The sequence below is a fragment of the Globicephala melas genome, chromosome 14 (genome assembly GCF_963455315.2).
Source record: "Globicephala melas chromosome 14, mGloMel1.2, whole genome shotgun sequence".
NCBI lineage: Eukaryota > Metazoa > Chordata > Mammalia > Artiodactyla > Delphinidae > Globicephala > Globicephala melas.
In genome coordinates, this window is record NC_083327.1 from 14,538,961 (window position 1) to 14,564,204 (window position 25,244).

Sequence of the window (25,244 nt, forward strand, 5' to 3'; positions counted from 1 at the left end):
AAGAATTACAACTAAACATATGCCAAATATTAATATATCACTTCATTCCTACCTCACGTAATTAGGTGAAACATTTTCTCAGACTGAGATATAGAAAAGTTTATATTTTCTGTTTCTTCCTTGGAATATCAGTTGGAGATTGTTAATAATGATAGATTATTATCATTATCAATTGATATTATCATTATCATTATCATTATCATTATCATTATCAATCTAAACATGATAGATTATTATATAACTATTCATGGTCATGTTTTAGAAGAATACTTAATATGGGACAGTGTGGATCTAGAATGAACCTACAAAGTTGTACACATACTATGATCACAATTTTAAAAAATTACCTAATGCTACAAATATAATGAGAAGACAATAATATTTGAAGTTGTAAACTTCAGCTCTGATGTTAAAGGTAATTTTTATTTTTTCTATACTGTTCTGTATTTTCTACATTTTCTCCAATAAGGATATTACCTTGTATAATAAAAAACTATCATTAATTATGATTTCTATACTTTCACACTGTTTTTATCATTCAAGCCTAAGAAGTATTCACATATGTTTTCATATTAAAAAGCTACACTTTTGTCACCTAAGATCTCAAATAATTAACATTTCTCTAAGCGTTCCAAAATCTGAGTGAAATGCAACAATTTATATGGTCAAGTCTCCAGTTTTCCGATAATGAATGACAACATGAACAAGGCCATGCAAACAGTCCAAAAACTCTTTTGGGTTTGGAAGCGTGATGCAGTTTTCGTGCAGAAAATATACCTTTCCAGTGATGGACGTCAAAATGAGCCTGCCTTCCTGGTGTACCCTCCCGCTAGCAGGAGGCTGTCAAGCTTCCAGGTGACAGGTGAATGCTGGCAGTAACTTGCAAGGTAGATAACCTTCTTAGCCTAAATCATAATTTATGGTATAAATTGCAAGGCATAAAAAGAAGAAGATCTGTCTAGAGAAAATGGTCTAGACCCACGTGGCATGAAGACAAATACGTAATATCTCAGTACCCACAGCACACCCAGCAGCAAATGGTATTCAGCAGTTACATGAATCGTGTAAATAGGCTGAACAATGTTATTTTTAACGACAAAATGGTACCTATTTTGGCACCTGTTTGGAACTCAGAGTTGAGCCTCCTATGGAGCAATAAAAGATTTCATAGTGAATACTGAGCCTTTGTTTTTACACTGATTATAAACTCACAGATTGTAATGGATCTTTAGTGTTAATCCCTTGAACTGTATACTTGGAGATGCTCTGGGTTCATTTTGAATTTTTAAAACTAAGCATGGGCTAATTTTCTCTCACTCTTTATTTATAAACAGCTTATCTGAGACTTTGTAAGCCCATCAATTTTGGGCCATTGACTTTTGTTTCTCTGCTCCCTTGCGTTCCTATATGTGCTCTCTGTTTTTGTTCTCTCTGATGGTCTCCTTGTGTTGTATTTGTTTTTCTCTCCAGGGCTGGTTTTGTTCGAAGGACACACCAGAGAAAATTCTGACTCAACAGACCTCTTCTATTTTAAGGGGTTGCGGAAGGTAAGTGAAAGCTACTCAGACAGCTTTTGAGGACGGATATTATGTGAGGCTTTGAGGTGCTACTTGGCAGGACACAGCACCAACATGAAATGAAATCATTAAGCCAGAGAACACAGAAGTGGTCCCACAGCTCCAGGCTGTGACCAGAGACCCGAAAGATCCCTGACACTGCTCTTTCTTCCTTCCACAATCCCAGGCTTTATCTGAGCTCCAGGATCAAGGGTGAAAGAGTAGTTTGTGCTGGACGGGATTAGTTCTTTCCTCTCATATTCATTTTCCGACGCTTTTGGAAAAGGTAACCCTCTCACAGAGACCTGCCCATGACGGTGTAGCCACAGAAATAAGTCTCCCAACTGGGAGTATCTGTGCTGACCCTGGGGTGTCTGTTGGTTGGGTGATAAACGTCAGCATCTGTCCTGACTTCTGTGGTGCTACGTGGAGGAGAGAAGACTACAGATTCCTTAACAGGCCCAGTTCCTCCCTGTGATACCCACCAGGGTTCTTGGCCTTCCCCAATGAATAGAAATTGATTAGCGGCCAGACAAGAAATTCAGGCAAGGCTTTACTGGGGCCCCTGCTGTAGCAGGGGGGACGAGAACAAGTAACAGGTTCCCTTGCTCGCTCCCCAAGTGGCGTCGGGGGGCGAGCTTGTTCCTTATATGGGGTGAGGGTAGGGGTATGTCCAGGGTCGGACCAGAGGGGTGGCTTAGTGGTTTGCCCACCCGTTTGGTGGTGTTGAGTGCAGTACCCTGTTCTTGCTCCCAGCTCTTCAGAAGTGACAGTGGGTTTTTTTGGTCTTTTTGTACCTTGTTGTCCATAATTTGCCCCAACTGTGCATGCACGCAGTTATTTTTAGTCCCTTATAGCTTCTTTGTATTTTGTTGCTCAAGGAGACGTGTGTCCAGGTGCAAGCATTGCAGCAAAGGGTCCCAGGTCCCAGGTCCCAGCCTGTCTCACCTATACCCAGCCTACGGCACCCGAACAGTCTGGAACGAAGGTAAGTGATTTCCCTGGGGAAACTGAGAGTAATTGTACTTAAGATCTCAACTAGGCAGAAGACAAATGCTCAGTAAGGTAACGTATGTGCTGAATGTTCAGCTTTGTTTGGAAAAACTTTTGTAAACCTTTATAAACGTCTACATGGACCTAAGATTCTTGTAAGCTAAAGGTTGACCTCTAAAGTTTTTTCCTCTCTTTTCATTTTATTTTTAAATTTTCTGGTGTTTCATTAGTACTCTGACATTTAATTATGAGTTGTTAGAATTACCCTAGAAAGAAAATATCTCTGTTCAGACTTCAAATACGAGTACAATAATGCCACTTGCTTCATTAAGTCGTGGGCATTTTAACCTCACAGCATAACTGGCAAAGAACCAACAGATTCACTACAGTGACGTGCAGTCTCTGTTGAGATGATAAACAATACCCCTTCATATTTGAAGAGTCATTGATCATGCCAGGCCTAGGAAGAGTGAAAAGGGGAAAAGTTTTGGTTACTTTTGAAGGAACGAAGTAATGGTTTAAAAGACTGCTCAAGGAAAGACATATATTTTAAAATGTGGAGTCCCTGGAGAGTTTTGCTGAATGCCACGAGCTTGGGAACTGGCAAACCATTTTTACTTCTGTGTAAGACATGCTCTGGGAACAAACTAGATAGTTTGCCGGGGAGCTGCAAGACAGTTTGATTAACTTTCTTTTCTAGGACAAAAGGCTACCATTTAACACGTAATCCTCAGGAAGCTGTGCGGAATTGAGTGATTCAGGCAATGATATTTATTCCATTTGAATTCCATTTGAGTTTATTGATTCCTTCATCTGGGAGATAGACAATCAAAAAGCATAGAACAACTGCAGAGGCAGTAATCCAGGTGTTCCAGATTTTTGCTGTAAATCAGGGGAAGGGATATGTCTGAGTTGCTCCCATTTATAAATGCTTCTAGGCTGTTCTTTATGTGAAAAATGACTTACCTTCTAACTCCTCTTTCTGTCTTTTGTTAAGCTAAGACAGAAGCCTAGTGGCTAGCAATAAAGAAAATTGTATTAAACAATTAGAAAAAATTCTTTCCCAGGAGACGAGCTACATAAAAATATGTTGGGTTTTGTAATCAGCGTGAGCTGTGTTCTTAATATCTGAGGGATGGGCTTGTGGACAATGCAGACCTGGAATGCCAGCATTTGCTGGGAACCCATAACTGTAGGGAAGACAGCTATGATGAATGATTCCACAGCACCCCAGGTCTGTGGAACAAGAAGTTCACTTGCATTTCTGTTTATAAAACAGATGCCTTCAACCTTGATGTATTTTTTCCAAACTAATTCCATTCATTAATGAAACTAAACCATTAGACTAAACCCCAAGGCTAATATGCTATAATAATTTCCCATATACGGTGAGAACGCGTTGATTTGTGATTGGGATGAGAAAAGGATTATCTTCTGTTTCCTTTATTTCTCCAAAGCTTTGTGTTTAAAACACATAAAATTCATAATTTAAAACCCTCAGTTTCTTGAGTTCGTAACACCTGATTGCTGTTCAAATAGTTACTGATGTGTAAAGGGCCACTGCTATGGTCTGAATGTGTGTGTCCCCCCCAAATTTGTACATAGAAATCCTAACCCCTAAGGTGATGGTATTAGGGGGTGCAGGCTTTGGGAGGTGATTAGGTCATGACAGGTCTATCGTCAAGAGTGGGATTATTGCCCTTGTAAACGGGGTTCCCTTCCACCATGGGAGGAAACAAGGAGGGTCTGTATCCCAGAAGAAGTCCCTCCCTCAACCATGATGGAACCCTAATCTAGGAGTTCCAGCCCCCAGAACTGTGAGAAATACATTTCTGTTGTTTATAAGCTACCCAGTCTATGGTGTTTTGTTATAGCAGCCTGAACAGACTAAGACAGCTACACTCCAAAGAAACTGTAGAGAAAATTAGTGTTTCCATTTCTAAGCACATGAAGAGAGATGAGGGGCTAGGAGTCCACTGAGAACAGAACAACCTAACATATGCACGTGGGAAACTTCCCTCTAGCTGAAGCCAAAAGGTGTACCGCTATCACCCAATTAACCTAAAATTCTAGAAATTGTAAGTGGAATTGAGAAAAGGAGGAGGTTATGCTCCAGGTCTAAGCTGCTATGTAAGCTTCCCTGGTGCCTGAGCTGTGTAATTGTCAGGGTTCAATCAGAGAAGCAGATGACTACTCGGCATGTACATACATGTATGTTTTCAATATAAATAATATATATAGCTAAAAGTTAAAACTCAAAATCTTCTAGAAGAAAACATAGAAGATCTTTGTGACCTTAGAGATGGCACATTTCATAGACAAAAAATGATCATTATAAAACATAGTCCATCAAAATACAAAATTTCTGGGGCTTCCCTGGTGGCGCAGTGGTTGAGAGTCCACCTGCTGATGCAGGGGACACGGGTTCGTGCCCCGGTCTGGGAGGATCCCACATGCCGCGGAGTGGCTGGGCCCATGAGCCATGGCCGCTGAGCCTGCACGTCCGGAGCCTGTGCTCCGCAACGGGAGAGGCCACAACAGTGAGAGGCCCGCGTACCGCAAAAAAACCCCTAAAAAACCCCACAAAATTTCCATGCATCAAAAGCGATCATTAAGATGATAAAAAGGCAAGCCACAGCTGGGAGAAAATATTTGCAATACAGATATCTCATAAAAGAGTCATACCCAAGGTATATAAGAATTCCTATAGTGAGTAATAGAAAACGAGCTGAATTTTTTTAAAAACTGCAAAAACTGAAACACACTTCACAATATAATTATAATTATATTATAAATGTAAATGATTATGTTTATATAATTATAAAAGTGGCCAATGCACACATGAAAAGATGCTAAACATCAGTGAAATACAAATCAAAAGCATAATTTACACTAACTGGAATAGTTAAAATTGAAAAAACTGACAATACTAAGTATTGGGGAGGGTTACAAATGTAACTCTCAAACATTGCTGCTGGCAATGTATGAAGATAAGTACTTTGGGAAACAATTCAGTAGTTTAAACATATACTTTCCATATAACTAAGCAATTCACCTTCCAGGGAAATGAAAATATATTCATTTTAAAAAAAACCTGTACAAGAATTTTCATGGCATCTGGTTCCATACCTGTCAAAACCAGAAGAGAAAAACAATTAAGGAACTAAATTGCTAAATTATATGGCGGCATATCCATTCAGTGAAATTCTACTCAACAGAGAAAAGGAACAAACCACTGTGTATCATCATCTATGGTGCTATATAACAGATCACCTCAAAATACAGTGACTTAAAACAACCACAATTTCTTATTTATCACAATTCCGTGGGTTGAGGGAGTGGCGTTCTGCTGGCCTTGCCTAGGCTGACTCCTGCATCTGTATTCAGCTGTTGCCTGACCAGGGCTGGAGAGTCAAGAGAGCCTCACACACCTCCTGGGGCCTTGATGCTGGTGGTGGTCCGGGCACCTGCCTCCATGTGGCCCGCTTATCCAGGTGGTCTTCCCATCCTCTAGGGCTTCTGTCTCTCTACATGCAGTCTGTGTCTTTAGCAGGACAGCCTGGACTTCTTTATTTGACTGTTGGTTTCTAAGACATAACGTAGAAGCTATAAGCTCTCTGAAGGCTTAGATTCAGAAGTCAAAGAATATCACTGCCGTCCCATTCTGTTGGTCAGTCAAGTCACAAAAGCAGCCCAGGGTCATGCGGTAGGATGTAAATCCTGTCATTTGACGGGAGAGGTAGCAATTTTACATTATAAAGGGACAAAGTACAGGAAAGTGGGGGTCATAAGGAGGCTGTTTTCACCACTATCCCATTCCACACATACAACAACATCGAGTAATCTCAAAAATAATACTTTGACTGAAAGGAGGCATCCGCAAAAGGTAAACAGTATATTGCTCTGTTTATATAAACCCTAGAACAGTAAAACTAAGCTATGAGTCAAAAGTCAGGACACGGTTGCCCCTGGTTATGGGGCCAGGGGTGGGAGGTTGTCTGAAAATTGGGACAAGGAAGCTTTCTGTAGTGATGGAACTGTGCTATGAATTGTAGGTTACCTTCACTGCTATTAGTGTCTCTTGTCCAGTCAGCAGAGCATATAAATCTTCCTTCATTGTTCATATAATTCATTCTTTTCCATTAATTGGATTAGCAAACAATCAAATATGCTATTTATTACCTCTATTAGAAGGTGAGGAAACAAGACAGAGAGGATAAATGATTTGCTCATGTCACACAGTTTTAGTAGAGGCTCTAGGACAACTTCTGTGAAGAATTCAAAGACAGAGATGCAAATGTCTCCTTGTCCAGGCAGGGAGGATACATAGGAGGAGCCATGCTTGGGACGGGACCGGTCGTTTACTCCCTAGGGACGGGGGAGACTGTCTTGAATTGGAGAGCTCAAGGCCATCTAAGGATCACTATTCAGACCTGGGGGATTGAGGCCCTCTGGTAATACTAGCCCAGACTTTCTGATTTTTTCAAGAGAATATAGAAATATAAAAATTTGAGTGTGTGTGTGTAATCTCCTAATTGTAAGATATTGAATCGATTTTAAAAAAGAAAAACAAGTGGACCAAACAAAAGGACTGTGGTTCTAGCCCTCCTCCAAGGCCAGGAGTACTTACCCACGCTTAATTCTTTGCAAAATTGCAAAGTATAAGTTGTTTTTCTACACATCTTTTTCCTTTTTCTACTCAAAGTTTTGTAGCTTGTTACTTTCACTGCCTAGCATTGTGCTTTTCCCAGAGCAGATGCTTAAATAAATGAAGTCAGGTTTGTAAGATTCCCTGAGTCAGAAGCAGAGCTTGAGCTGTCTAATCGGGATGCTTTGGGGGGCAGACATGAGAAAAGGTAACATACAGCAACATCTGACCGTTCGTGGCAGGTGATAATTTAGGTGATGCTATCTGTCTTTAAAAATATATTAATTTTCCCTCTCGTTCAAGTATCAGATCGACCTAGGAGCAAAGAAATATAGAGAAGGACATAAAATGCTGATGACAATCTGTAATTAACAGTCATAAACATCTCAGGCCCCCAAGGCACCTGTCCCACTTTAACCTCCGCCATACAAAATATGGAACTGCTTTCTAAAAGGACACAGCCAGCTCATTCAGTAGGATCCCCAGCAACCTTTGCCCCAGTTATCTTGCAGCCCAGAAATCAACATTGTTAGCAGCAAACCTCAGAAATAAAACTTCAGTACTCATGCTATAGGCAGGTGTAAATTACTGAAAGCACAGTGAATTCCGTAATCTGATGGTTTCCAGCCATTTCATTTTATTTATTTTATTTTTCTATACAATTTTGGTTTATGTTTCATACTTCAATGACTAAAGGCTCATGTGAAATGGTTGAGATTATTGGTTCCAGAAATTCCAGTAAGCTGGCTTTACTAACATCTGCCTGCTCTGATTTTTGAGCTCATTGGATCTGTGTGTATCACCAGGGTTCATAAATATCATATCTAAAGCCAGCCTTTCAGACGTGGAAGACAGAGGGAGACTCACCTCCTGTCTCCCTCCTCTCCTGCCCCCAGTGGCCTCAGTCTCTGCTTCTGTCATTTGCATATCGGTCTGTTATATTTCTTCAGCCCAAGTGTGTGATTACACACTTCTGGAGCCTTTCCAGCCAACTCAGGAGTTTCTGGGCTTTGGTGTCTATCCCCTAAGGCAGCAAACTCAATCTACTTAGAGAGCTGTTAATTAAGTGAATTATGTCTGGTCAGGTGTTTATGAGCAAAGAAAACAGGAATGGAAATGACACAAAAAGACTGAGTAAGCTATATGTAAATTAAACAAACAAAAAACCCCAACCCAACCAAAAGAACCTCTTTAAAAGGATTTTTCCTCTAGTCTTCAGTTTAGGTTTTCTCCTTAACTCAATTTGACAGAATACACTTGTTCTTTAGTGAGTTCATTCTCATCCCAAATATGCTTGTAAACTTGGGCAAAATGCAGAGAAGAGCTGAGAGGAATAGAAATACTGTGTATTCCCTTTACAAAACCGTTCAAGGAAACGCTGTTTACTTCGAAATAGTGTTCCAGAAAGTACGTCTGCCATCTGTAGTCCAGATGATGATGGTTGTGGTGATGAATTAAACATTTAGAAGTAAAAGCTAACTGTTGTTTCTGTTTCCGAGGATAAGGCAACTGAAATATTGTTTCATTACTCTTAATGCGCAAAATAGCTAGAACTTGTTTATGCGTTATATATTCATAACTTAGAAGACATTTAAAGAAAGACACAATGATTGTGGATTTTTGAGAGTGTGGCTTGGCACAGTTTCTGCATAGGCTATGGTGCAGGCATAGTGTGCTAAGACGTGGAGACTGCCAGAAATTTGAAAGCATTCCTATCATCACCATATCTTACTCTTCAATGAGGGCTTCTGCTCTAAGATAGATTGATCGTTTCATATACTGTCACTCACAGGCATGATTCTACACCTATCAATCAGTTCATCATAAACGTCCCCATCCTTGAAGCTATGATAAGGCATTTAGAAAGCTGTTCATGATTCTTTGCTAAGTGAGATGCAAAGAAAACTAAATGGGTGTGATTTCCGAGCGCTGCCCATCAAGAATAGGCGGTCTAAAAGGGACTTGTAAAAGAACAGGGCAATGCGAATAGCCAGTACATTCATAAAATATTCACAAAATCAAGGCCCGTACATGTTTTTTGATGTTATTTTTTTTAAACAAAAGAGCAAATTGGATTTGGTTGGTGGGGGCTGAAGCAGAGGAGTGATGGTGGTGGAATCATCACCTTTCACCCAAAAGTCAAGAGACAATTCCGGTATGAATTGGGATTTCAAAGGTTTTTTGCACAATCAGGAAGGCTGAGGAGGAGACATATAGGCCAAAAAATGAGTGACTGAAATCAAGCTGGACTTGGGAGGTGACGAGGCATAGAAATGGCCTATGGAGCCCAACTACGAGAATATTCAATTGAAGCAGGCTATTCACCTGCAACTCAAGATACAATACTTAGTAAACGTTTCTAGGTTCTGAGGAGTTAAGGAATGTCCCAGTCTTCTTTCTGGTCTATCCACTCTTTCTTACAAACCTTTGTACTTCTCTGCCACTAACCAAAACAGCTAGTCATTCCAGTCAAACAACAGATGTTCCCGGTTGAAGAAACTAGCACAGAAGTGGTCAAAGCGATCCTGTGTGGGTTCAAGGCTGGATGGGGAAGCTTTGGGTACCGAAGGCAGGTTGAGAAAAGCGTCCTATCCAATGGTGTCTGAAGTCAGCTCCTATAATATCATGGGAAAAAATTATTAAATGATCAGGGATTTTGCAAGCCAGTTGTTACACTCATTACTAAAAATTATATTAAAATACAATTAAATAGATTATATTAGAGACAGAGGTAATTTTTTAAAAAGCCACTACATTTTACTGTTATCTATGCTCTTGAGGTCATTTTCTTACATTGTAGCTGTATAACGGAAGTACCACAGAATGATGTGCTCCTGGGTCTCTCTCCCCAAGGCTGCCCTCAGCGCTAACACGCTGGTAGCTTGAAATCAGCTACATTGATAAACATTTACCGGCACGTCCCTGGTCCTTGCTACAATGCACCATCCCCAAGAGGGAGCCTGCTTTTTACATCAGAGCTGGTTTTAGAGGCAAAATAAAATCCCATTAGAAAGTAGAGTCACAGATGTAGGAAACAAACAAAACGTATGCTTACCAGGGAGGAAAAGGCAGTAGGGGTGGGGGGAGGGATAAATTGGGAGACTGGATTGACATATACACGCTACTACACATAAAATAGATAACTAATAAGGACCTGCTGTAGAGAACAGGGAACTCTACTCAATACTCCGTAATGACCTATATGGGAAAAAAAAGTCTAAAAAATGAGGGGATATATGTATATGTGTAACTGACTCACTTTGCTGTACAGCAGAAACTAACACAATGTTGTAAATCAACTATACTGCAACACAAATTTTTTTAAAAAAGAAGAAAATAGACGCAAGATATCCGTTAAGTGTAAAAAAGAAGTACCCAAGCCAACATTTCTCTGATCTTGTTGTCCATCATTTTTGACCATTGAACCATTCATTTAGAGCTATTTATTGAGCACTTTCTACCACCATGCTAAGCTCTCTGAATACAATGAAATAGAAGATGAAGTTCCTGCCCTCAGGGAGCCCATGACCTAATGCATCACCAGAGGAGCACATGGAGAGTGATACTAGAGGCTGGTATGGGAGGGAAGTAGGGGGAACACGGGAGCACAGAGGAGGGAAACTGAGTATCAAGGCAGGTGTGGGATGAACCCCATACACAAAACAGTACTTGGTGCCCACTCAAGGAGGTGATTGGGGAATCTTATAGGAAGGGAGCGTTAATGTGCATGTGGTCTCTTAGCTTTGACCACGTCTTGGAGAAGCATGAGTTGTACTCTGCAAGCAAGACCTCACACCTTCTGCAGCGGATCTTGTTGGGGAGGGAGCAGGTGGCACCTACCAATGGCCTGACAATGGGAACTGGATGGCCTTCCAGTCTGAGGAATGGCCTTGCTGGTAAGAAGAGCATCCCGGTCATGGAAGTTTGCCCATTCCAGGTGACAGGTAGCCTTGCAGCCCTTCCTGCCGGCAGCTCGATGCTAGGCTACCTGAGGATATCTGCTTCTTCCCATTCACCCAGAATGAGGGTGTCTGGAGGGGAAGAAGGGTGTTTTTAGAAGGAGGCCTCTCATCTGAGTCTTGAAGGGAATAAGGATGGAAGGAAGGACAAGCCACACCCAGGTGACAACTACCCTGACATCATGGTTAATTCCCATCTGAAAGGGAGCTAATTCTGGGATGTTTAGAAATCAACTTGGACATGCTACTATACATAAAATAGATAACTAATAAAGAGCTACTGTAGAGCACAGGGAACTCTACTCAATACTCTGTAATGACCTATGTGGGAAAAGAAGCTTAAAAAGAGTGGATATATGTATAACTGATTCGCTTTGCTGTACAGCAGAAACTAACACAACATTGTAAATCAACTATACTATACTCCAATAAAAATTTAAAGAGAAAAAAAGAAATAAACTTGGAAGGTAAGAAGAAAAAGGAAATAAAGTATAGGAAAGGGATAAACAGCATTGCCGCTCAATTGCTGATAAGATGTTCAGTTGGCCCCTGAGATGGGCCTGGAGCTCTGAAATGATGATTAAATTTTCATCCAATTCCCGGGCAAATACTTCTAATATCAGGCAACTGAGAAGTAAATTGAAATGACATTATTAGAAATAAGTGTCTGTGTATAATAATTTGCAGTCTCTTTGCCTGAAAGAAGAAATTTCATCATCTGTATTCATTGCTTTTGAAACTGCTAAACTGAATCTGATATTTCTTCATGTTAAATTGAAGGCTGTAGTTATCAAAACGCTGACAAGTTGAGTTATTGGCTATTTTCAGGGCCCATGCAAAGAGTCTCCCATTAATAACATTCACTGTGTACATTGATAGCAGAGAATTATTTAGAGCTATCAAATGTGTTATTACAACTTATCCTGTATGCCCTAAAGAAGACATTTTTGACTTGTGGGGGAAAAGAAGGATATTTGCAGGGAGTTGACAAATGACAAAATATCATTGCCTATAATAGGGGAAAAGATGTAGCAATGCAATTCTGTAATAACTCAGTTATAATCTGCCACTCCCTCTTTTTTTTGTTGTTTTTCAACAAGGTTTACCATGCTCATCTCCCAAAAGAATAAATAAATAAATAAAAATAAAATAAGAGGTGAAACCAGAAAAGGAGAACTCAGAAGAAGAACTTTGTTTAAAATGTTGATTTATCATGTGGGCTTAGAAATCCCTACCAAGAAAAAAAAAATTGACCATTTCCTTTATTTTCTACTAAAATTATCGCGAACTGCCAGTTTAAGGATACAACAGTGTATTATGTGCCGTTAAGGAAAAAAGAAAGATTTTTTTTAAAAGTTCTGATTTTAAATATAAAGGCAGAGACTTCCCAGGCAGTCCAGTGGTTAAGACTTCACCTTCCAATGCAGGGGCTGAGGGTTTGATCCCTAGTCGGGGAGCTAGGATCCCACATGACTCGTGGCTAAAAATCCAAAATATAAAACAGAAGCAATGTTGTAACAAATTCAATAAAGACTTTAAAAAAATGGTCCACATTAAAAAAAAATCTTAAAAAAAAATAAATATAAAGGCACTGGTGCAGAGGTAAACATGGGGTTATTACTACAGGATATGGAAGCCTTGTCTGCCGAATAAGCACCTCACACTTCCTTTTCGGGATGTGATTGTCTGCAAAAATAGTTCTCAAGCCTATTGTATATTTCAGCCCATAAAGTATTTTGACAGATTCACTGTGGACCATTTTGGACACATCCCTTCCTACGTGATGCTACACAGATATAGCTATATTCCATACCCCCACAACACAGAAACACACATGCACAGCCCAAGAATGAATGGAGAAATGACGATGCCTTTCAGTGCCCCTCGTCCACGTGGTTGACGTGCATGGTATTATTCCTACATCCCAAGTACCATGCTGGGCACTAGGAGAGACACAGGAATAATATACCTAATTCCTGTCCTCAGGAAGGTATCTTCCTGAGAGACATAAAAAATAGCAAGTCACAATATAATGCAGTAATTTTGATATGGAGGACGGTGCTGTGGAATTACCAGAATGAGGACGTTCATCCTGCCCAGAGTCAGGGAAAACTTCACAGAGAAATTGACACTTAAAGGAATGGATTTTTCCAGGCAAGAAATAGGAAATGCCTGGAATTAATAAATTTCAATTAATTCTAAAAAATAAACACTATAGAAACACACTTCAAAGTTTTCCTGAATACCAGTACACAGACCACACAGAAGACCTTTTCAGAACCCTGAGCCATCCTTCTGAAGTCTTGGGTTGTTTGTTACCACAGCAAAGCCCGTTTTATTCTATCTAGTACAATAGATAGAATGGGTGATGGTCTTGTTGGAGCCATAGATCAGATCATGGTACATGAAGATGAGGATGGAGTTTCCTCAAAAGGAGAAGCAGCTCCCAGAATCAGTCATCTTGGGAAATAAACAGGCCTGGGATAAGAAGGATTTTGTAAGCAACTTAGGAGAGAAATTTTTCTTTCTCTCTGGGGCTAAGGGTCTAAGGCAGGGAAATTTCTGGAGCCTTTCTGATATTGGGATGAGTGTATTGGGGGAGCATAACAGGCATAGAACCAATAAAGGAGAGAGCAGTGCCCCATCTGGGGGACACCAGTAACAAACACCAGCCTCTACTGAAGGCCGGAGAACAGGGAATGGGGACAAGGTATCCCAGAGCAGCCTGTCCTTGATTTGGTATCATTCTTTCCCGTCTGAAGCATAAGTAAAACTAAAGATGCTAAGCACCAGAAGAAGCCTCTGTCGCTGGCCTCCCTTCCTGATCTCAGCGAGTTGCAAGCCGCAATTTCATGCTGCGAATGTTCCACGAGGGTTACTCAGTAGGAAACATGTCATTCTGTCTGCCTGGTTGTCATCAGGTCCTGTTCTGTAACAGCTAGGCTGCAACATTAGCCGCAGTAACAAACAGACCAAGAACCTCAGTGGCATAAAACAGGAAATGTTTATTTCTTATCTACATGCTTAATGCATGCATTGGGTGGCCTCTGCTTAAAGCCGTCCTCTTTCCAGGCCCTTAAAGCTCTCCGCCACCAGCCGTGGTGTATGTGACTTCCGCTGGTCCAAAGGATTCGACACACGGGGAAAGGCAGCAGAACAAGTGTGTGTGTGCAGCCTGATGGTTGCCATGGACCCCGCACATCCCCCAGGAAATCTCTTGAGTTCCTCGCTGAAGGGTCTATGGTTTTAACTGAGCAAACGATAATCAAATTTGAGATGTGCTGAGCGGGGCTGTTAGCTTTCCTAACAGAGGCAATTCTGTAAGGACGGCTTGGTGGCAGGTAGAGAAGACAAAGGAGGAGAGGTAAAAGAATAAGCGGAGAGGAGAGGTAAAAGAATAAGCGGAGAGGAGAGGATGAGTGAAGTTTAAGAAGCAAATAGAGATATAAGAGAAATGAAGGCAAGAAGGAGAATCAGGGCGGTGGGTACCACCCATCCTTGCTCCAGGTGGCTTTGGTACAACTTTCTCCTCCTCCGATGCTCCCGGATGTTCCTTTCTGTAGGTCCTGACTACTTAATCAAACAAAGACAGACCCCTAGACAAGAGGCAGAAGGGAAGCGGAAGAGGGTGTGGGGATATCAAAGACGCCTAAGTCTGGGCTCTCGAAGAAGGGTAACTGGAGAAAAAACAAGGAACGATAAGGGGCCAAGGAAAACGGAAGCGGCCTCGGAGAGTCTAAAATTCGGAATCTGCTTAAGACAGGGAGACACTGCAGCGGACGAAACTGCCAGTCTGTTATTTCAGCCTCGAAATATCAGATTCTTCCCCTGCCGCTCTCTACCTGGGGATGATGGCAAAGCTCACACTCTTGAGATCATATCCGGGAAGAAGATGACTGCTTGGGAATTGGTCATCCCAGAATAAATACAAGGGACCCTTGGCGTGGTGCTTTTGGGGTTGGCCTGCCCTGAACCAGGCGGGCTGGTCATGCCCCCAAGCGCAGCCTCTCTCTGCCCATCGTTAGACACGTGCCCAGTCTTATCACCTCGAGATGGCCCAGGGCTTTAGAGAACATGCTGGCCTTGCTGGGGAGAGGTGGGATGACCGTATTCCAGAGAAAACCTTGCCCTGACCCATGAGAAAGAGCTTAAGTTTGTGTAAAAAATAAAGCTTTTACAGCCTCACAAACCTGGTGCTAAAAATATCATTTTAATGTAACCAGAGCTGCTTTCTGTAGCACTTTGCTAGCAGAGACTATCAGACTATCACGCATCTCTATGAGATGTCAGACTGTCTTTTCATGTAAAAACCATGAAACTGTTTAATTGAAATCCACTCTGTGAGGAGTTCTGAATGGATGTGTATTTGCCTGGAAAAGTAACAAGCCACTCCCCAAGGTGCTGTTAGACCTCAAAAATGGTAGCTGGGTTTTGCTCACATCAAAACCTCTATTTATCACCTTTCCATGACTTAATTGTGGAATTGTGTTTTAAAATTTTACATGAAATAGAAATAGTTTCCTATTTCTATTTCCAGTCACTGTTCTAAGCAAGAAATCTTAGAGCACAGCCAATGGCTTAAATTCTCCCTCATCGTTTGATTATCTTCTCTTTTTCTGAAATTAATACTTCCCTTTTCTTCCTCCATCCACAAATACAGTATTTCCTTACAAGCTGTCATACTTTACACAAGGCTGCCATAAACCTAATCAATGCTGTTGTGTGAAAGAAAGGGATGAGGGTTCATTCTTAGATACAAGAACAGATGGATTGTTGCCAGAGGAGGGGCAGGGGATGGGTGAAATGGATGAAGGGGGTTTAAGGTACAAACTTCTGGTTATAAAATAAATAAGTCCCGGGGATGCAGCGCACAGCATGGTGACTATACTACTAATGCTGCACTGCATACTTGAAAGTTGCTAAGAGCGTAGATCTCAGAAGTTCTCATCACAAGAAAAAGAATTTATAGCTATGACAGTCATTAACTAGACTTACGGTGGTGATCATTTCACAATATATGTAAATATCAAATCCTTACACTGTATACCTGAAACTAACATAATGATATATGTCAATTATACCTCATTTTTTTTTTTTTTTTTAAAAAAAGGATCCAGCCCAGTGGGTGCCCTGCTTGACAAGCCCCAGTGTCTGAGAGAAACAAAGGGCATCCCTTCCTTTGGGAAGGTTCCTACTCCAGGCTGCATGGCTTGGTGAGCAGAGGATTGGCTTGATTTCAAGCCCCACGTGTCCTTTGGGTAGACACCTGTGTGAAATACACAGACTGCACAACTGTACATGCCAATTCTTACATGTTCTTACAGGATGTGTCTCCTTGGCTACATTTGATTGGTCCAGGGATGGCTTCTTATATAAGCCAGGCCAATCAGAGCTCTTCTGTGGAATTTTTTCCAACTAGACCCAAGAGAGTCGGACCTTCTCTGTTGGTGAAAGTCAAAAGATGAATTTCATGAGCTATTGGAGACTGAGATTCCTGCCATTTGAAAAAAGCCATCGGTAGTGAAAAAGAATGAAGCCAATGCACAAGGAAACAAAGGCGAGGGACGGCAAACACTCACCTGGTTCCAGCGGTGCCTGAGACCAGTAGCATCCCTGTCCTCGTGGTGGGTGGTTTGGCTGTTCAGCTGTCGCTCGGATTCCATGAGTCAAAGACATCCTTTTTTGCTTCAGCTTCTTTGACTTGGGTTTGCAACATGGCAACTTGAGAGTCATGAAAAAATGCAGCAGGGCTGCAAAGAGCAGCCGTATATCATGGCAGCCACTGCATCCAGACGTGCCTCCAGCCTGCCCAGGTCACCCGTGGCCAGCTCCTGCAGCCTATGCACAGGGAGGTCTGTGCTCGTTACGTGATTAGGAGGCAGCAACTCCGTATTTCTAGCAGTTGGCGCTTATCCAAGCCTCTAGACCTCAGTTTCCACATCTGCAAAATGGGAATTTTAATAATTCCTATTTCATAGATTTTTTGAGAGGATTAAATGAAGTAATGCGTGTAAATATTTAGGACAGGGCCTGGCATCTAGTGCTCAATAAATGTTAGATCTGATTATATCATTTTATTATTTCCAGTGTCATATGGTGCATGACATAGGATAGGCACTAGTAACACTAGCCACACTAGCTGCAGTGGCTACAACAATCTCATTTTAGCCTTAACCCCATGGCTAACATTCTGTGACCTTAGGAAAGTTATATGTTTATTTATTTTTTTTGAATCTCAGTTTTCTCATCTATAAATGGGAAAATAATAATATTTTTGGCAGGTTAATTGAAAGATAACATGAAATGATGTGTATAAACAAATTTCATGAACTCAAACTCTATCCAATTATAAAAGATGAAAGATTAGAAAGATGAATCTGTTTGCTTCTTTACAGTGATACTAATATATCAGTATTTTAATCGCTAAAAAAGAAGTGAGAACTTATAAACTGATATCTTCTGTTGAATGCAATAGGTACCATATGTCCTAAAAACAGCGATATTTTTCTCCATTGGAATCAATAAAACTGTTTTTACTTTGGGGAAAAAAATATGTCCTTTAAACATTCTTGTTTTTCTTCAATTAGCCCTCATGCACAAATTCTGCCTTCCCCTCAGGAAGACTGTCTGAGAATTTTGATAGTACCCCAAGCTCAGTCTGGGAAAACAACAATTTTACAATTTCAAATCAAATCTTGGCATGATGTTTAAAACATTAGCCTGCCTACAACAAAAGAAGCCTTAGATCGAACCATCTGTTTTCTAAGCATGCTAGCCTTTGATAAGTGGAGATTTTGAAAATAAAACTGAATATAATCATCTCTGGACCATTTTGGTGAGAGAGTAGCCCCACCAGAAGAAAAAAAAATCTATTGCTTTTTTCTAGCAAGTTTGCAGATCTGAATGAAGAAGACGGTTAGCAGGGTAAATTCAAGTTAAAGAATTAAAAGTATGAGACCATATAAGAACAGGCAAGTTGAACACAATGCTACAACATCTCGTTTCTGTTTTAATTTAGAACATCACCGTCTGTTCTCTGTCACAACCTCCTCCCCTCTTAACCTGAACATTAGCAAGAAAGAAACTGGAAAGTGTGGGGATTGGAAAGAGCCCAGGTGTCTGACTCAGGTATTTTCAAAGCTGGCCATAGACCTGCTCAGGGCAGCCCCTTGGTGCTGTGGTTGTGAGGTTGAGGTAGACACCCTCCAGCTGCACCGCCTTCCAGCAGCACTGTCCCTTGCTTCCTTGCTAGCAAAATCTCAGTTTTGCTCAGGTCTCAATATGACTAATCCTAGGCTATAACTCAGGATTGGTGTCCGTCAACTCTTTGCTACTAGAGGGGGCGGAATGACGCAGTCCTGGCCAATGTGATGTCAGGGGATATGCTGGGGGCTCTGGGAAAGAGCTTCCTCTCAGACAGAGGGCGAAAGGCCCATGAGTCCAGCCCTCTGTCCTCCCCTTCCCCTTCCTTCTTTGAACGCTTTCGTGTAGATCTGATGCCTGGAGCTACAGCAGACCATTGGGGAGCTGCGATGGGAAGACAAGGCAATCAGAGAGACTGAGGCAGTGGCCAAGCCATGTTGAGCTGCTGACACACTCTTGAAACTCCCACCTCTAGACTTCCTGTTACATGAGTAATTAAATGACTTTACTGGTTAAAATACTGCTAGGTGTTTCGTTACGTGCAAGGAAAATCACACAAACAGAGAATAGGGTTTTCCCCAAAGAATTTTACCAGCAATGTTACCTCTTCTTTGTCCCCTTAATGTTGCTATACATTTAGAACCACAGAACATCAGAGCTGAAAGTCACTCTATGTCTCCAATTAACATGGTCAAGAAATTCAGACGTGGTTCCTCTTTTTTTAAAATATTTATTTATTTATTTACTTTTGGCTGCGTTGTGTCTCCATTGCTGCATGCGGGCTTTCTCTAGTTGCGGCGAGCGGGGGCTATTCTTCGTTGCGGTGCACGGGATTCTCATTGCGGTGGCTTCTCGTTGCAGAGCACGGGCTGTAGGTGCGCAGGCTTCAGTAGTTGTGGCATGCGGGCTCAGTAGTTGTGGCTCGTGGACTCTAGAGCACAGGCTCAGTAGTTGTGGTGTACGGGCTTAGTTACTCCGCAGCATGTAGGATCTTCCCGGACCAGGGATCAAACCCGTGTGCCCTGCATTGGTAGGTGGATTCTTAAACACTGCACCACCAGGGAAGTCCCCCAGATGTGAGCCCCCCTTGATTGAAGTGAAGAATCTTGTTAGCGTAAATGCCTATGGAAAAGGAGAAAGACGAATTAGACATTTGACCTTTGGTGTGAATGACTCTATCAAAATCATTCCCAAGAAGCAGGTTTGCCTGTGGACAAAACACATTAAGCGTCAGGAAATTGAGGAGGTTATCTCTTAGAAGGAGAAAGGTACAGAAAGGGGAATCAGAGGTTCCATGATCAGTATCTTCAATTTTTTATTATTTTTTAAATTTTATATTGGAGTATAGTTGATTAGCAATGTTTTATTAGTTTCAGGTGTATAGCAAAGTGATTCAGTTATACATATCCATGTACCTATTCTTTTTCAAATTCTTTTCCCATAATATCTTCAATTTTTTTAAGGCCAGACCTGAAGTAAAGTTTTCCACGAATGTCATGTGAGATGAAGAATGCATTCTTGCAAATTGCTTTCCAAAAATGCACAGTAAGCAGCTCGTCCATAGGGCGTGAGACCTCGGGCCTCACCATTCCTGGGCTGCTGGGCCTTGCTCTTGGCAACAGAGGGTCTGGCGCTGGCAATGGGGAGGTCACTAGGTTCATAGAACCTCATGAAAGAGATTTACAAAAAACCACAGAGCTAAAATAAATACTATTATAGGGGTATCAGAGACCAGTTTCAAAAGCTGCAAATATTTTCTGAACTCCTGCCATCTGATTCTCCCATAGCCATGTAGATGCAACCCAACTATTCAGTTCGTTTGAATTGTTAGTTTACAAGATTTTTCTTGAAATGTTGACAATCCCTTCTACTTTTTCCCCTCAGACTTTTATGAAACTCAAGAGTATTTTGATCAGAGAGAATATAGTCTTCTAACTTAATTATAAAAGTAATACACGGGTACATCCCTGTCTGTCCTCTGCATTGCCTAGCCCTAGCTCTATTTAGCATAGCGTGTGGAACATAGTAGATGCTCAATAAATATTTGTGGGCTAAATGCGTGAAGAAATGCAGGAAACTTAGAAAAAGAGAATTTTAGAGAAACTCCCTCTTTACATAGGGATTTGTAGACAGTCAATTCTTGTTCCATAAATGTATTTTCTATTTATATTTTAAGTTGTCTGTTTCTTTTCCTATAAAGGAGGAAGCCTATGGGACTTGTTATTTCCTGAAAATGGGAATACAGTTTTTGACTGTATTATCCTCCACTATAATAAGGGACAGACGGATGGCAAGCTGCTTCCACAAGTTTACACATTGCTGGAAACAAATCTAAGTTTTCTAACTGCCACTACAAATTCCTCCACTCTGCTATGTAGGTCAGTCTAAGACATTTGGTAGAGACTTTTTGTTTTTTTATTTTTTTGTTGTTTATTTATTTTTGGCTGTGTTGGGTCTTCATTGCTGCGCACGGGCTTTCCCTAGTTGTGTTGAGCAGGGGCTACTCTTTGTTGTGGTGCGCGGGCTTCTCACTGCAGTCGCCTGTCCTATGCGGAAACGGACTCTAAGCGCATGGGCTTCAGTAGTTGTGGCATGCAGGCTCAGTAGTTGTGGCTCATGGGTTCTAGAGGGCAGGCTCAATCGTTGTGGTGCATGGGCTTAGTCGCTACGTGGCACGTGGGATCTTCCCAGACCAGGGCTCGAACCCATGTCCCCTGCATTGGCAGGCGGATTCTTAACTACTGTGCCACCAGGGAAGCCCAAACATTTGGTAGAGTTTTATAGTTCAACTAGAACAATTTTAAAAACTAAAGGAAACAAAGTAAGTAAATAATAAACGTTCTCCTTCAATTTCTATTACACGGGGCAAATGTAAGTCATGACATATTTTCTTTGCCCACTTGCAGAGTGATTTATGCCCTGATGTCACCAAGCTTGTTTCTGGGGCTGTTGGAGTTGGACGTGTAGCTCTGGAAGTAAATGAAGAGTCTGTCATTGAAACTCCCTGGAAATGTCCTCATTAGCAACATAATTTGGCAAATACGATACTGATGCCACTGTACCAATCCCAGGTTGGTGTATACACCATTCCAGTAAATCACCTCCTGCAGACCCTCTGCATGGTCAGGGCTGGGATTGTTACTCAGAAACGTTAGGGGAAAAGAACTTAGATAGAGTTTAGTTTTAAATTGTGTCTGGCAGACTGTTATAAAATGTTATTACAGCAGTCCACAGGGAGCCACAAAGGGATGCAACAGGACCTGAGTTCAAATTACAGTCAGTTTCTGAACATGGATGTTCCCATTATTTGTACACTGGATTATCCTTACCTTTGGCAGAATTGTCCTTGGGAAAAAACAGAGAAATAAGGACAGTTTGAAGTTCCAATTTTCCCATCTGATACTGGGTCACCATAAATGATATGATAAAAAATAAAGAAGGATGAGGTGATGGGAGTGACATTTTAAATAGAGTTCTCTAGAGGAGAGGTGTCTCTGAGCAGGGAAGTGGGTGAATTGAGGATCCAGCTTTGGGCTGCCTAGAAGCAGCAGCTCCAGGCTGTGGGAACAGCAGGTGCAAAGGACCTGGGGCAGGCTTGTACAAGAGCAGACACAGGCAGGGGAGTTGTGAGAACCAGCCAGTGTGGCAAGCAGAGTGAGCAAGGGATTGAGTATGTGAATCATGTCAGAAAGACACCTAGAGACACAGTTGTGCAGGGCATGGAGGCCCCAGGAAGGACTTTGGGTTGGTCGGTGCATTTAGAGCGTATTGGCAAAAGAGTGACACAATCCCAATTGCCTTTTAAAACTCTGGCTATAGTTTAAAGACTAAACTATGTGCATGTGTTTTGGGGGGGAACGCTAAAAATAGAAATGGGAAAACCACATAGGGGGTTATTATAGAAAACCTCCCCAGAGATGACTGGGTTTGGACCAGAGACAGGATTTCTGGCTGGGTTGGATACGGGGTGGGAACAAGAGAAAAATGAAGGATAACTCTGGTTAAGATCCTCATCAACTGAGTAGGACTATAGTGGTCCCTCTTATTTGGGGGGATCTGTTCCAGCACCCCCCAATGGCCCTGCGGATACCTAAATTCAAGGATGCTCAAATCCTTTATATAAAATGGCATGATATTTGCATATAATCTACACACATCCTCCTGTATTCTTTAAATCATCTCTAGGTTACTTAAAATACCTAATATAATGTAAATACTATGCAAATAGTTGCCAGAGTGTGGCAAATTCAAGTTTTGCTTTTTGGAACTTTCCGGAATTTTTTTTCTGAATATTTTCAATCCACGGTTGGTTGAATCCACAGAGGCAAACTCACAAGTATAGAGGGCTGACTGTATTTATTAAGACGAGAAAGGTGAGAGAAGCAGGTTTAGGTGGACATGAGCAGGTCGTCCAGAGGCCAGTTTTAGACAGGTGAAGTGTGAAATCTTTGGAGAACCCCTCTTAGTGAAGGTGATTGCTGTAGATAGGCACTTTGGACCCTGCTCTTATAAAAAAATGACATCAAGAGGGAAAAGGCCTAGTAAGATGTTCTCATGTGGCTTTCTGAGGCCTCACAGTGTGGGACGCTTGGAGGCCCAGCTGCTATCATAGGCATGGCCAGCTGTTAGTACTGCTGGTTCATTGAGGTGCTGATGCCAGGGGAAGACACATGTGCTCAGCCTCCTGCAATAGTACAACACCCAGGAGATGGTGCTGAAGGCCGACACAGTGACTGCCAGGCATTCTAGCAGCCCGAGAATGCCGAGACCAACTATGTGGTCTGGGAGACTGGAAAGGAAACCAACCCAGAGAATCCCACACATTGGAGTCTATCTTATTCCTACTTAATAACGTGCACCTACCTCACCCTGCTGTTCATGTCCTACTGCAGCCACCGAAAATATTCCCATGGTTAGAAGACCTGACTGGAAAGATGAACTTGGATATCTCGTGGTGAAACAGCGACATCAACAAATATAGACAGACATGCCCCCTAGAAATAGGTCTTTGGGGATCTGCTCAAGTTAAACGAGCAGCAGATAAAGTTTTAGCAGAAGCAGAGGAGCTGTGAATTGAAGATGAAGAGTGGGTAACCTTGATAGAGATCGGCCCACATAAAAAAGAATGAAATAGCAGCAGCACGGATGGACCTAGAGATTATCATACTAAGTGAAGTAAGTCAGACAGAGAAAGACAAGTATCATATGATATCACTTATGAATCTAAAAAAAAAAAGATGCAAATGAACTTATTTATGAAATAGAAATAGACACGCAGACATAGAAAACAAACTTATGTTTACCAAAGGGGAAAATGGGAAGGGATAAATTAGGAGTTTGAAATTAACATATACACACTACGGTATATAAAATAGATAAACAACAAGGACCTATTGTATAGCACAGGGCAATATACTCAATATTTTGTAATAACCTATAAGGGAAAAGAATCTGAAAAAGAATAGATAGATGACAATCATTTTGCTGTACACCTGAAACTAACACAACATTGTAAATCAACTATACTTCAATTATAAAAAAAGAAAAAAAAATCCTAATCCAAGCATTCATTTTTCTCATCCTTAAAAAAAAAAAGAGAGATTGGCCCAAAGTATGGACTGTACAAACAGAACAGATGAGGTCTTTGTCTGAAGCTAAGTCTGTGGAAAATATTGCTGCAAAGTCAAAATTAAGGCTAAGAAAAGATCTCTAATCAAGACTGATCTAGATGATGATGTAACTGCCCTAAATCAGAGGTGTTTGGGGGATGCTGAGGTGGAATGTACCTGAACAGTGGACTGGCCCAAATACAGCACCTGTGGATCCCGTGTTACCAAGTACCCTTTCCCAGCTGCCCGAAACACACAGGACCAGGAAAGAGTCCAAGGAAAAGAAGAAACACAACGCTTCAAAACTGACGCTACACCACCTCCCGCAGGAGGCCACTGAAACCAGTAACAGAGGAGGATGCCTCTGCCCATGAGACTCAGGGTCCTGAACGTGGTCAGCTCCGAGACCAATTTCTCAAGCCAGGCTTCCCTCAAACCAGAAGAAAGGATCTCGAGCATCTACCATCCTAAGTCAGGCAGCGATACCACATTGATAACCATGCTTAATGCAAAAGACTTTCTACAGGATCTGAAATGTGTCCCATCAGATGAAAAGCAAAAGCAAGGCTGCCAATGAGAAAAACTATAATTCAGAGAAGGAAAGAGAGGATGCTGCCAGAGGGCAGGACAATTATTGTCCCAGTTCCTTATGGAGTAGTAACCAGACCCTTAGGTGCATTTCTTTTTTAATTAAAAAAAATTGTTTTTTAAAAAATGTTTTGGCTGTGCTGCACATCTTGCGGATCTTAGTTCCCTGACCAGGGATTGAACTCAGGCCCTGGCAGTGAAAGCACGGAATCCTAACCACTGGACCGCCAGGGAAGTCCCTAAGTACATTTCTTAAGAGTAGGAGACCAGGTTGTACCAGTTTGGGTTCAGGGTCCCTCCTGGCAGTTAAAAGATTGGCTGTGGCTTTTGCCTGATGGTTCACCAGTTGATACATTTGCTAAAGCTAAAGATTGTCTCAAGGATGACGAAGTTTGTCTGCACCCAGATGTTCAGCAGCGTGATATAACGGTATTAGAACTCTCAGCTATCACAAACATCCTGTGGATAGATCACTCTTCTTACAGCTCTGAGAAACCTTTACAGCTACACAGTAAAGCACACATCCTACCTGAGATTCTGAATTAGTTGGTTTCTCCTTTGTCTGGAAATTGGGATTAAGAAACATGGATATATTTTATACAGGGGATATATGTATACGTGTGGCTGATTCACTTTGCTGTATTGCAGAAACTAATACAACACTGTAAAGCAACCATACTCGAATAAAAATAATAAACGTTTAAAAATTAAAAATTTTTAAAAATTAAAAACACGGATATACCTTGAC

General features: G+C 41.5%; 1 pseudogene; it reads left to right on the forward strand.

Moving 5' to 3' along the window:
• Window positions 1–687: 687 nt before the first annotated feature.
• On the forward strand, window positions 688–25,037 carry LOC115854728 (parafibromin-like; annotated as a pseudogene).
• The last annotated feature ends 207 nt before the right edge of the window (window positions 25,038–25,244 follow it).